At 38.9% G+C, this 10,442-nt stretch overlaps 1 pseudogene; it reads left to right on the plus strand.

Moving 5' to 3' along the window:
* Positions 1–9,367: 9,367 nt before the first annotated feature.
* Positions 9,368–9,869, plus strand: LOC121483437 (annotated as a pseudogene).
* Positions 9,870–10,442: the final 573 nt, after the last annotated feature.

Consider the following 10,442-nt stretch of genomic DNA (forward strand, 5'->3'; position numbering starts at 1 on the left):
TGCTGCTGTATATTGTATATTACCTGTCCTGATCCTTGAATCAACCTCTTTTGTGAGTAATTGTTATTGGAGAAGAATATTACAAACCAAAATCTGGGTGCAGGGTATGCTCATTGCTACTGGGGGATATCATTGTTTCTAGGTTTTCACAGCTGAGAGAGTAAAGAAAAGTATGGAAGTGGGGTACCTGGGTGGCTCAGTGGTTGAGTATCTGCCTTTGGCTCAGGTTATGATCCTGGGATCCTGGGATCCTGGGATCAAGTCCCACATCAGGCTTCCCATGGGGAGCCTGCCTCTCCCTCTGCTTATGTCTCTGCCTCTTTCTCTGTGTCTCTCATGAATTAATAAATAAAATCTTTTTAAAAAGAAATGTATGAAAGTATAACAATCTGTATTTGCATATAGTTTTTAATCTTTCTACTGTATCTCTATATAATCTGTATATTATATGCATCTATCATGTTTATCATGTAAACATGAGTTCAAAGTGATGTTTCCCATTCTAATCAGTTACCACATGATCATTCTAGCCTTTTCCCATTGCTCGTCTGTAACCTCCTATCCCAATAACAAGGCTCCTGGCTCTCACCATTTGCTATCAATTAACTTACATTGCTCAGCTCTAGTTTACATGTTATAGTGGTCTCAGAATTGTTAACCTATATTTCCATGGGAAATAGCTTTGTCAACTATATACAGTGTTTATATGTACAGTTCCTTTTGCTTTTACAGTCTCCACCCATTTCCAAAATTACTCTCTCTTCTTTTAGTGAGGTTGTTGCATGTATTTGTAATATAGTTAGGGGCTTTTATCATGGTCTGCCTTCCATCCCGGGCTCTCCTGACCTCTTAAATCATTTACTTTAAATTTACGGACATCAAGTTTACTCTTTCTGCTGCCAAGTTCTATGGCTTTTGACAAATGCATAGTGTCGTGTATCTTTGGATACAGCTCTTTGAACTTGATCATATTAACACAAATGAGATGAGAATATATTGATTGTGAAAGAGATTTTTTAAAACCGACGCTTTCAGGGAACCCATGACTTTAAAACATTTTTGGTGGAATTTAGTTTCTTATTATTTCAAATCCTTTATTATCTCTCACCAGATATTTTTCTCCGAAAGGGAAGGTGAATTATTTAATTCTTAATCTTTTAATAAAATGGTACCTTCTGAGACCAAACATTTTATCTCTTTAATCTCCTCAGTGTTTGGTCTTTGCATTTTAATATCCCTATGTGCAACATCATATCTTATCATGCCAGGTTTTGTTTGCTTTGTCCTTGTTTTTATTTTCCTTTCATGCAGCAATAGAAGTACATACTAGGAGGTTCAGAAAGGAACCATAAGATAGCCTATTATCAGCAGCTATTGAATGGATTTAAAGTATTTTACAAAACCAATCGAGCTCTGGTTAATTTCCTCTTCCTTCCTGCCTTCTGCCTTCCTGTATTAGTGCCAGCCTGCCTAGCACAGCAAAGCATCTTTGACTAAGTTATGTATGAGAAAAATTAAAAGTCAATTTGCACTCAGCCAAACATAATAATGACAAATATGCTGATACAGTGGTTTCTAACATGTGGCCCCAGGAGGCACACCTACTGGCTCAGTTGATAGAGCATGCAGCTGTTGATCTTGGGGTTGAGTTTGAGCCCCATGTGGGGTGCAGAGTTTACATACATACATACGTACATAAAGATTAAAAAATAAAGTGTGGCCCCAGGGAACTTACTGAAAATACAAACTCTCATGCCTCACCCTTTACTTCTTTTTTTTAAGATTTTATATATTCATGAAAGACACAGAGAGAGAGGCAGAGACATAGGCAGAGGGAGAAGCAGGCTCCCTGTAGGGACCTTGATGTGAGACTTGATCCCAAAACCCTGGGATCATGACACTCAACCACTGAGCCACCCAGGCATCCTATTGCCCTTTACTTCATCTACTCTGGGAGTAGAGCCCAGTAATCTCTGTTTTAACAACTTCTCCAGGTTATACTTAATTTTTAGAATCCCTGGAATAGTGGAAATTATTACACAGCAATGCTTCTTCCTTTCAGTAGGACACTGTATTTCAGTATGAAAATCCTTTTATCTTTTTCCTCACCTGTAATGCAATTGTCAGTGAAACACTCTAATACCTACCTCGTGATTACATTGTCATTTATTTAGAAGTAGATGAAAAAAGGCCTCTACAAAATAGGGTAGATAGGGACTCATTTTATGCCTCTGGAATGAGGGAACTGTAGGAGGAGGAAGGTATACATGTGCTCCCAATACGTGAGAGACTAGGTACCAAAGATCACTATCTTCTTTTTACATTGGTTATTATGCTTTAAAAGCAAATCTATATGGTCAAATGTGATTTTAATCTTCTTAACATAAAAAAGACTTGAGCGTTGTGAGGTAGCCCTCTTACACCATGTGTAGAGATAAGCTGTAAAAGCCAATCTGTAGAAAAAGGAAATTGAAAGGTCAAGTAGAAGCAACAATGAAAAACCATGAGTCCAAAAGAAAGGAGAAAGATGAACACACAGGATGAATAGTTTCCAAATGGCTTTTCAATTCATGTTTCTACTACCTCATGAGGCTTGACTGCATTTCTGCCCTTGGGGTCTGGGAAAAGAAGTACTTTAAGATTGACTGATTGGTTTGAGAGACAGCATGTGTGTGTGTGTGTGTGTGTGTGTGTGTGTGTGTGTGTGTGTGCATGTGCGCTAGCGCGAGCAAGTGGAGAAAGGGGCAGAAGGGGAGGAAGAGGAGGAGAGAATGTCAAACAGACTGCCAAAGATCCCAGGACCCTGAGATCATGACCTGAGCCCAAACCAAGAGTCAGATGCTTAACTGACTTAACTGAGCCACCTCTGTGCCCCAAGAAGTACTTAATAGTAAAATCCTTCTTATGCTTATGTTAGCATGAGTCTCCCTCATCATTTGCATCAGTTGCATACCAACTGACCACCCCTCGACATTTAATTATTTTTCTACCTAAGTTTCTGTTCCACACCTTCTCAAACTCCTATGGCTTTTGCTTATTTTGAGTATGCTATAACAACAGCTAGAAAACTCTTTTGAGTAAATGAGACTAACATTACAATAAAAGTTTTAAAGTATTTTCTTATAATCAGGACATTATGTAACATTGCTAATAAAGAAGAAATAAATCTTCTCCCCTTGGTTGTTTTATGTGAAATACACCTCAGTAGAGTTTTGTGTCAATGACATGAGATGAAAAAGTAAGTACATAGTTATCCTTATGTTGTTATAACTTCACTTAAGAAATTGAATTGTAAAGGGGTGCCTGGGTGGCTCAGTCAGTTAAGTATCTGACTTCAGCTCAGGTCATAATCTCAGGGTCCTGGAATTGAGCCCTGAGTAGGGCTCTGAGCTGAGCAGGGAGTCTGCTGGAGATTCTCTCTTCCTCTCCCTATCCCTCTTGCTTATGTTCTCTCTCTCAAATAGATAAATAAAATCTTAAAGAAACTGAATTGTAAAATTAAACAAAACAAATTATTTAATACAGAATAAGCAGTAAATTGCAGTGAAAGAGCAGGGGCCAATTCTGTGTTCCTTTGTTTCTGTGACTCCAGGGCTGAAATGGGATCTGAGTTTCATCTAAGTAATAGTCTCATAAACACAATCCCCCCATCAGTACTAAGTAAACAGCAATAGTTAAGAAATTAACCTCACAGGGTAAGCAAAGTTAGATAAATTTCCACATCACAGTTCAGTTACTACAAAGACCTAAGGACTCTGTTAACTCATATTTCACTAGTGTGTAGTCCCTCTTCTCTGGCAAATTTATACACGTAGTTTCAAGACTCAGTGAATGGATCATGGACTGGACTTCAACTCTAGTTTTACTCCCTTGACTGGGCACCATATACAGGGCACAAACTGTATAGCCCTGCCTGGCAACCATGTGCATCCTGCACAGAAGTTTGCCCATGACATGCAGTAGATAACATGTATACAAATAGAATCAAAAGAACACCCGAATTTAACTAAGTTACCAGCTATGCCTTCACAATTTACGGTAATTTTTCATTTCCTCTGTCCTTTAAGCCCAAAAGTGTCTCTTGGTGAAATAGTCCACTGTACCTTGATTTGAATACCCTCTGGTACCTGATAGTTGTGCTATCTCTGTTACCTGGCAGCTTTTAAGCTTTGGATAAGTTCCTCAATTAAAGCTTCCTCATTTATACAGTGGGATGCTATTTATGCGGTCTTCTGTGAAAATTAAAGAAAAGGATGTTTGCAGTACATCTAAAAGAGTATTTGGCATTGTTGGGGGCACCTGAGTGATGTAGTATGTTAAGCATTCAACTCTTGGTTTTGGCTCAGGTAGTGATCTCAGGGTTGTGAGATCAAGCCCCGCATTGCTCCCCATGCTCAGCATGGAGTCTGCTTGAGATTCTCTACCTCTCCCCTGCCCTTCCCACTTGTGCTGTCTCTGTCTCAAATAAAATCTTTAAAAAGAGTATTTGGCATGGTAGAGTATCGATACATGCTATTTTCTTTCATTGTGTTTCTCTTTTAGCCTATTTTCACTTAATTTGGATAGCTATTTTCCTCTGAAGGTAAAGAGCCTAAAACTCTGTTAAATGTTGTTTTCTCTGTCAGGTAATATGATCATCGTCATAAGAGTTTACATTTATTAAGTGCTTGTTGTATCTAGGAACTATTCCAAACCCTTCTGTGTATTATTTCACTTAATGCTTATAATAGCTTTACGAGGTAACGTCTGATATGATCACCAGCTTACATTCAGTGAAGTAAATCTAAAGGAGGATAATACACTTAACTTGAATTGTACCAAAACTACTGGCTGAGTTGAAATCAGAATTCAGGCACTCAGGCACTCCCCCTTGAGAGACCTCATTTTTAACTACTCAAATTATACTATCTCACAGGGCATTTCTGGTTGATCACAAGTGAATATTTATCCTTGCTAACATGTACATCTGTCATCTTAAATTTCTCTGCTTTGTAATCATAACATAACACTACATATAAAGAAGGCAGTCTCCGAATTGATTGTGGTCTCATAGGAGAGGTGCATACTATTGTGGATGAGAGGGTACGTTCTGGCTTCTGAGTGCCTGAGTCTGAATCTTCTTGCTGTGTCACTCTGGGCAAGTTATTTAACCTCTGTCACCTCCTATGCCTCAATTTCTTCACGTATTAAATGAGAGTAAAAAAAAAACCCTAATTTTTTTTGTATAAGGATTAAATATGGTAATACATGTTAAAACACTGCTGAGTTCTTCATGGATGCAGGCACAATTCAGAGTTTATATAGTCATCTGCATATTTCTACTTATGACCCGGTCACCAGATTTCAGATTTCAGTGTGTACCCTAAAGTACATCATATCTTAGGAATTCTTGTTATAAGAGAAGTGAATACAACACAACCAATAGTTGGGGTGATTACACTGTTTCATTTTTATTTTTTATTTTTATTTGCAGAAAAAAATAACACTTCTGAGTATTTTTCAAACAGATAATGCAGTCTTTTCATATGTGTAAAAAATGATTTATAAAACCTTAGAGGCAGCTGGCTGGCTTAGTTGGTAGAGCATGCAACACTTGATCTCAGGGTTGTGAGGTTGAGCCCCATGTTGGGTGTCAAGATCACTTAAAAATAAAATCCTTAAAAAAACCACTTCAAACTAAACACACTATTTCAGAAAAAAAGTTGATTGATAGATCATTTTTTTTTTAAATGTAAGCTCTATACCCAACGTGGGATCTTGAACTCTAGCCCCTGATGTCAAGAGTCACATGCTCTACCAGATGAGCCAGCCAGGTGTCCCACAAAGCTCAGTGGTTTAAAACAACAAACATTTATCTTCTCATAGTTTCTATGGGCCAGTAATCTGGTCCTGGCTTACCTGGGTACCTCTTAAGATCTCTAACATAGCTCCAAAGAGGGAAGAATTGCTTTCAAGATCACTCACTTGACATTTGGCAGACCTCAGAAGAGTGACTGTGAAGCTCCCTTGCATGGCGTTTAGCAGGCCTAAGTTCCTCTTAGTCCACTGGCTAGAGATTTCAGGTCCTTGCTACTTGGGCTACTTATATGGTAGAATATGGTAGAATTCTGGTAGCTGGTTTCCCCAGAACAATGGTTCCAAGAGAGACAGGGTGAGAGAAAAGATGGAAGCCAGAGCCATGTTGTTGATCTTGAGAAGTTACTTTCTGTGAAGTTTACCACTTGAGCTATGTTTTATTTGTTAGCAGCAAGTTGCTGGTTCCATCCCACATTCAAGGAGAAAGGATTATTCAAGCACATTAATCTCAGAAGGCAGGGATCTTTGGGGCCATTTTGGAGATGGTCTTCCATAACTGAGGTGGAGTAAAGCAAAAGATACCTATTGATTCATTTTGTCAAATCCAAATTATTAGTTAAGGGTCAGTTTTTTTTTAAATTTTTTTATTGGAGTTCAATTTGCCAACATAACACCCAGTGCTCATACTGCCAAGTGCCCCCCTCAGTGCCCATCACCCAGTCACCCCAACCCCCACCCACTTCCCCTTCGACTACCCCTTGTTCATTTCCCAGAGTTAGGAGTCTCTCATGTTTTGTCATAAGGGTCAGTTTTTAAGATGTTATTGATCAGACATCTCTTGATGCTAGAGCATTTCCTCCTCCATGATAAAGTATAACTTTCATTACTATGCCTCCTTTAAATTCATTTTCCTTTGATATTTAGTTTAACTTCCCATGGATACCTATATTTTCCTTCCTTTTTACTAGCTTTCCACCAAAAATGTTCAGGAAAAAGACTGTACTAAATCAAGTGTGTAATTATTTTGATTGCCCCACATATGATGCATATGTCTGAGATTTTTCTGCAAAGTGGTTTAATTAAAAGATCACGAAATCAGCATTAAGACGAGGGTCAAGTTTTTAACATTACTAGGAAACTCTAGATGAAAACAAGAGAAACACATCCAGAAATGACTATGGATATCCACTGAATATCCTACATGATATTTGAAGGTCTTCTAGGATGCTATTTTTCAACTGCTTATATGCACTGAAAAAAATGGTCAGAATGTGCCAGAAACATTTATCTTTGCTTTCATTTTTGGACACTAGCAGTAGTAAAGTTAGAAGCTGGCAGATTTCGAACATTAATACACACTTCCGTGAGTTTAAGGAGTTATTTATGATTTTTGCTCACCTTTCCACATGCCTCTGTGGGAAATAATTGCTATTCTATTATGAAAATGGAAAAGTTTAATGGCCTTATAATATGCTGCATTTTATACATCTCTATTTCAGTCTTCAAATAGAGCTCTGATCATCAGTGGCATTTGGGAATGTCAAGAACATTCTGTGGTCTGTTTTATATATATATATATATATATATATATATATATATATATATATATGTATGTGTGTATATATATAGATAGATAGATGTGTGTATATATATATATATATACTTACATTTAACTAATCTGACTTCATGCTTAACTGCAGTTCCAAAGACGAAGTTTAGAATAAACCCAGGGTTTTACCTCATTCTTATCATGTGTACCAACCCAATTGAAATCTTTGCCCACTGACCTTCTGCTCACTGATACTACAATGGCACAAAAACAGTATGGAGGCTTGGGTTTATTCTATTTATTTATATATTTATTTTTAAAGATTTTATTTATTTATTTATTTATTTATTTATTTATTTATTTATTTATTTATTTATTTATGAGAGACACAGAGAGAGAGAGGCAGAGACATAGGCAGAGGGAAAGGCAGACTTCCCATGGGGAGCCTGATGAGGGACTTGATCCTAGGACCCCAAGATCACAACCTGAGCCAAAGGCAGGTATTCAATCACTGAGCCACACAGGTGCCCCTTGGGTTTATTTTAAAAGAAATACAGGCCCATTTTATTTTAATGTATCACATAGGCAACAAAGCAAACAGTGTAGTCCCATTTCTCAGTCTGCTCTTTTTCCAGAAGTTCTTGCTGTAGCATATCTTTGTGTTTTCAAGATAGATCTATGCATCTACAAGCAACTATACATATCCATCTGTCCAATTCAGTGCATCTTACAAGTTCTTGTGTATGTGCCCAACTGATATCATGGCATGCATTGTTGTGTTATTTTTGCTTAGCAGTATATCTTCAGTAACTTTTCATAGTAGTATAGATATAATTTTATAATCCAGTTTAATAGCTGTACAATATTTTCTAGTATCATAGGACCATGATTAAGTTAACCAGTCTGATACTGATAAACTTTTACATTGTTGCCAACTTTTCCCTATTAACACAATGCCACGGATAGTTCTATCTTTACCTGCTTAGGATATTTTGTATGACAGATTCCATTGGGTCAAATAATACATGACATAAATTTTTAGAGATTGCCAAACTGTCCTCTAAATGTTGCTGTGACTTATAAAGGTGTGAGTTAGTTCTGTAGAACTTTCACATTTATATATATTACTCACTGATCTATATAAACGAAAAACAAACATTTCTGATCATGGAACAGTAACGTATCTGACTAATACTGTGAAGAGGTAGTTCTTGCTTACCTTGCTTGGCTTCATTCTGAATTTGAACTGTTGCCCAAGTTAAGGTAATCTCATGTCAGTTCTGATCTGACCCAGATTTGCAGCTGGCAAATTTTGTTCTTTCAATTAAGAAATTTCATCTCACTAGCAGTTGTGATTTTTAAATTAAACCCTTAAATTGTATACTTAGTGATAAGGATGCCTTTCTTCATAAGATTTAATGCTCTATTATAGACACCAGATTTAGCCTTATAAAACATTAACAACAGAAGATTCGACCAACAGGAGACACAGGCAAGATGATAGAGGGAACCCCAGACCTCATGCCCGATAGAAACAACTGTTTAACAACTATCCATGGATGAAAATAGTGCAGGGATAGCCCCAAAGTACAATGAAGTAGCTCCACCAACAAAGCGGATTACAAAAATCAAGAAGGACAGCATAGAAAAGCTTAGGAAGCATTTTGCCTGTGTCACCCCATCTCCCAGGCCAACATAGCTTAGTGGAAAAGGGAATCCCCTTATCTGTGGCTTCCCACTAAAGGGTAGAACAGCAGCCTTCACCATTAAGGACCCCAACAGTTCAAGTCACCACCACAAAAACTCATGATCTTTCAGGACTGATGAGCTCAGAGTCTTGGCCAGTGCTGGTGTTGATGGACCTGCAGAGAGTCTGTGTCTCTATACCATCCCCAGAGCCACTGCTGCATCCTTCTGGAACAGGGGCTGCCACTCTGCCCCCCACCCTTTTTACCCTCTCCAGCCATAATGTCACTGTGGGCAAGACTGTGCTCTGGTACCACCATTGTGTATGGAAGCCGGCGATGGCGCGGAACGTGCTGTACCCTCTGTACCAGCTGGGCAACCCCCAGCTCCGCGTCTTCCGAACAAACTTCTTCATTCAGTTGGTGCGGCCCGGCACGGCCCAGCCCGAGGACACTGTGCAGTTCCGGATCCCCATGGAGATGACCAGGGTGGACCTGAGGAATTACCTAGAGCGCATCTACAACGTACCCGTGGCTGCCGTGCGGACGAGGGTGCAGCATGGTTCCAACAGGAAGAGGGATTACAGGAACGTGAGGATGAAGAAACCAGACTACAAGGTGGCCTATGTGCAGCTGGCGCACTGACAGACCTTCACGTTCCCCGATCTGTTTCCTGAGAAAAAGAGCCCTGACGGCAGCCCTGGTGATGATGACATCCGGGACCAGCTTCTGGAGGACCAGCGGCGGAGGCAGACCCGCGATCCCCGGCACGGTGGCATCCCCGACTGGTTCGGCCTGTGATGGCCCCAGTCCAAATAAAGTCCTGCGTGTGGAGCAAGGAAAAAAACAAAACAAAACAAAACAAACAAAAACAAAAACAAAAAAAAACCCTGTCTTGGTATTGTGTGTGGGCTTATAATTCAATCCTGCAGTCAACCCTATTTCTACCCCACTAAACTGGCATCCCCATGTGTCCGTTTACCCAGCACTGAACCCTGTGTCACCATGTACCCAAACTGGGTGGCAACTTTCTGCTCATCTGCAGGTGAAAGTCTTAGAAAGGCAGGCACTAAAAGAGGACCTGTTCCTTCAAATGTGATGATACCAATTCAAGACTACAGGGAATATGACAAATCAAGGCAACATCAAAGGAATACAAAAGAATACAATGAACTTTCAGTAACTAACGCAAAGAAATAAACATCTATGAGTTGCCTGACAAATACAAAATCATGAATTTAAAGAAACGCCATAAACTCTAACAGAACAAGAATAAAAATATCAACAGCAACATATGAAAAAAAAGCAAATTCAACAATGAGATAGAAAACATACCAAAACAAAACAAAACCAATCCTGAGGATGAAAAATAAAATGGAGAAAATACGAAACTTCAACAGTAGATTTGATCA

The sequence above is a fragment of the Vulpes lagopus genome, chromosome X, assembly GCF_018345385.1.
Source record: "Vulpes lagopus strain Blue_001 chromosome X, ASM1834538v1, whole genome shotgun sequence".
In the NCBI taxonomy this organism is placed as follows: Eukaryota; Metazoa; Chordata; class Mammalia; order Carnivora; family Canidae; genus Vulpes; species Vulpes lagopus.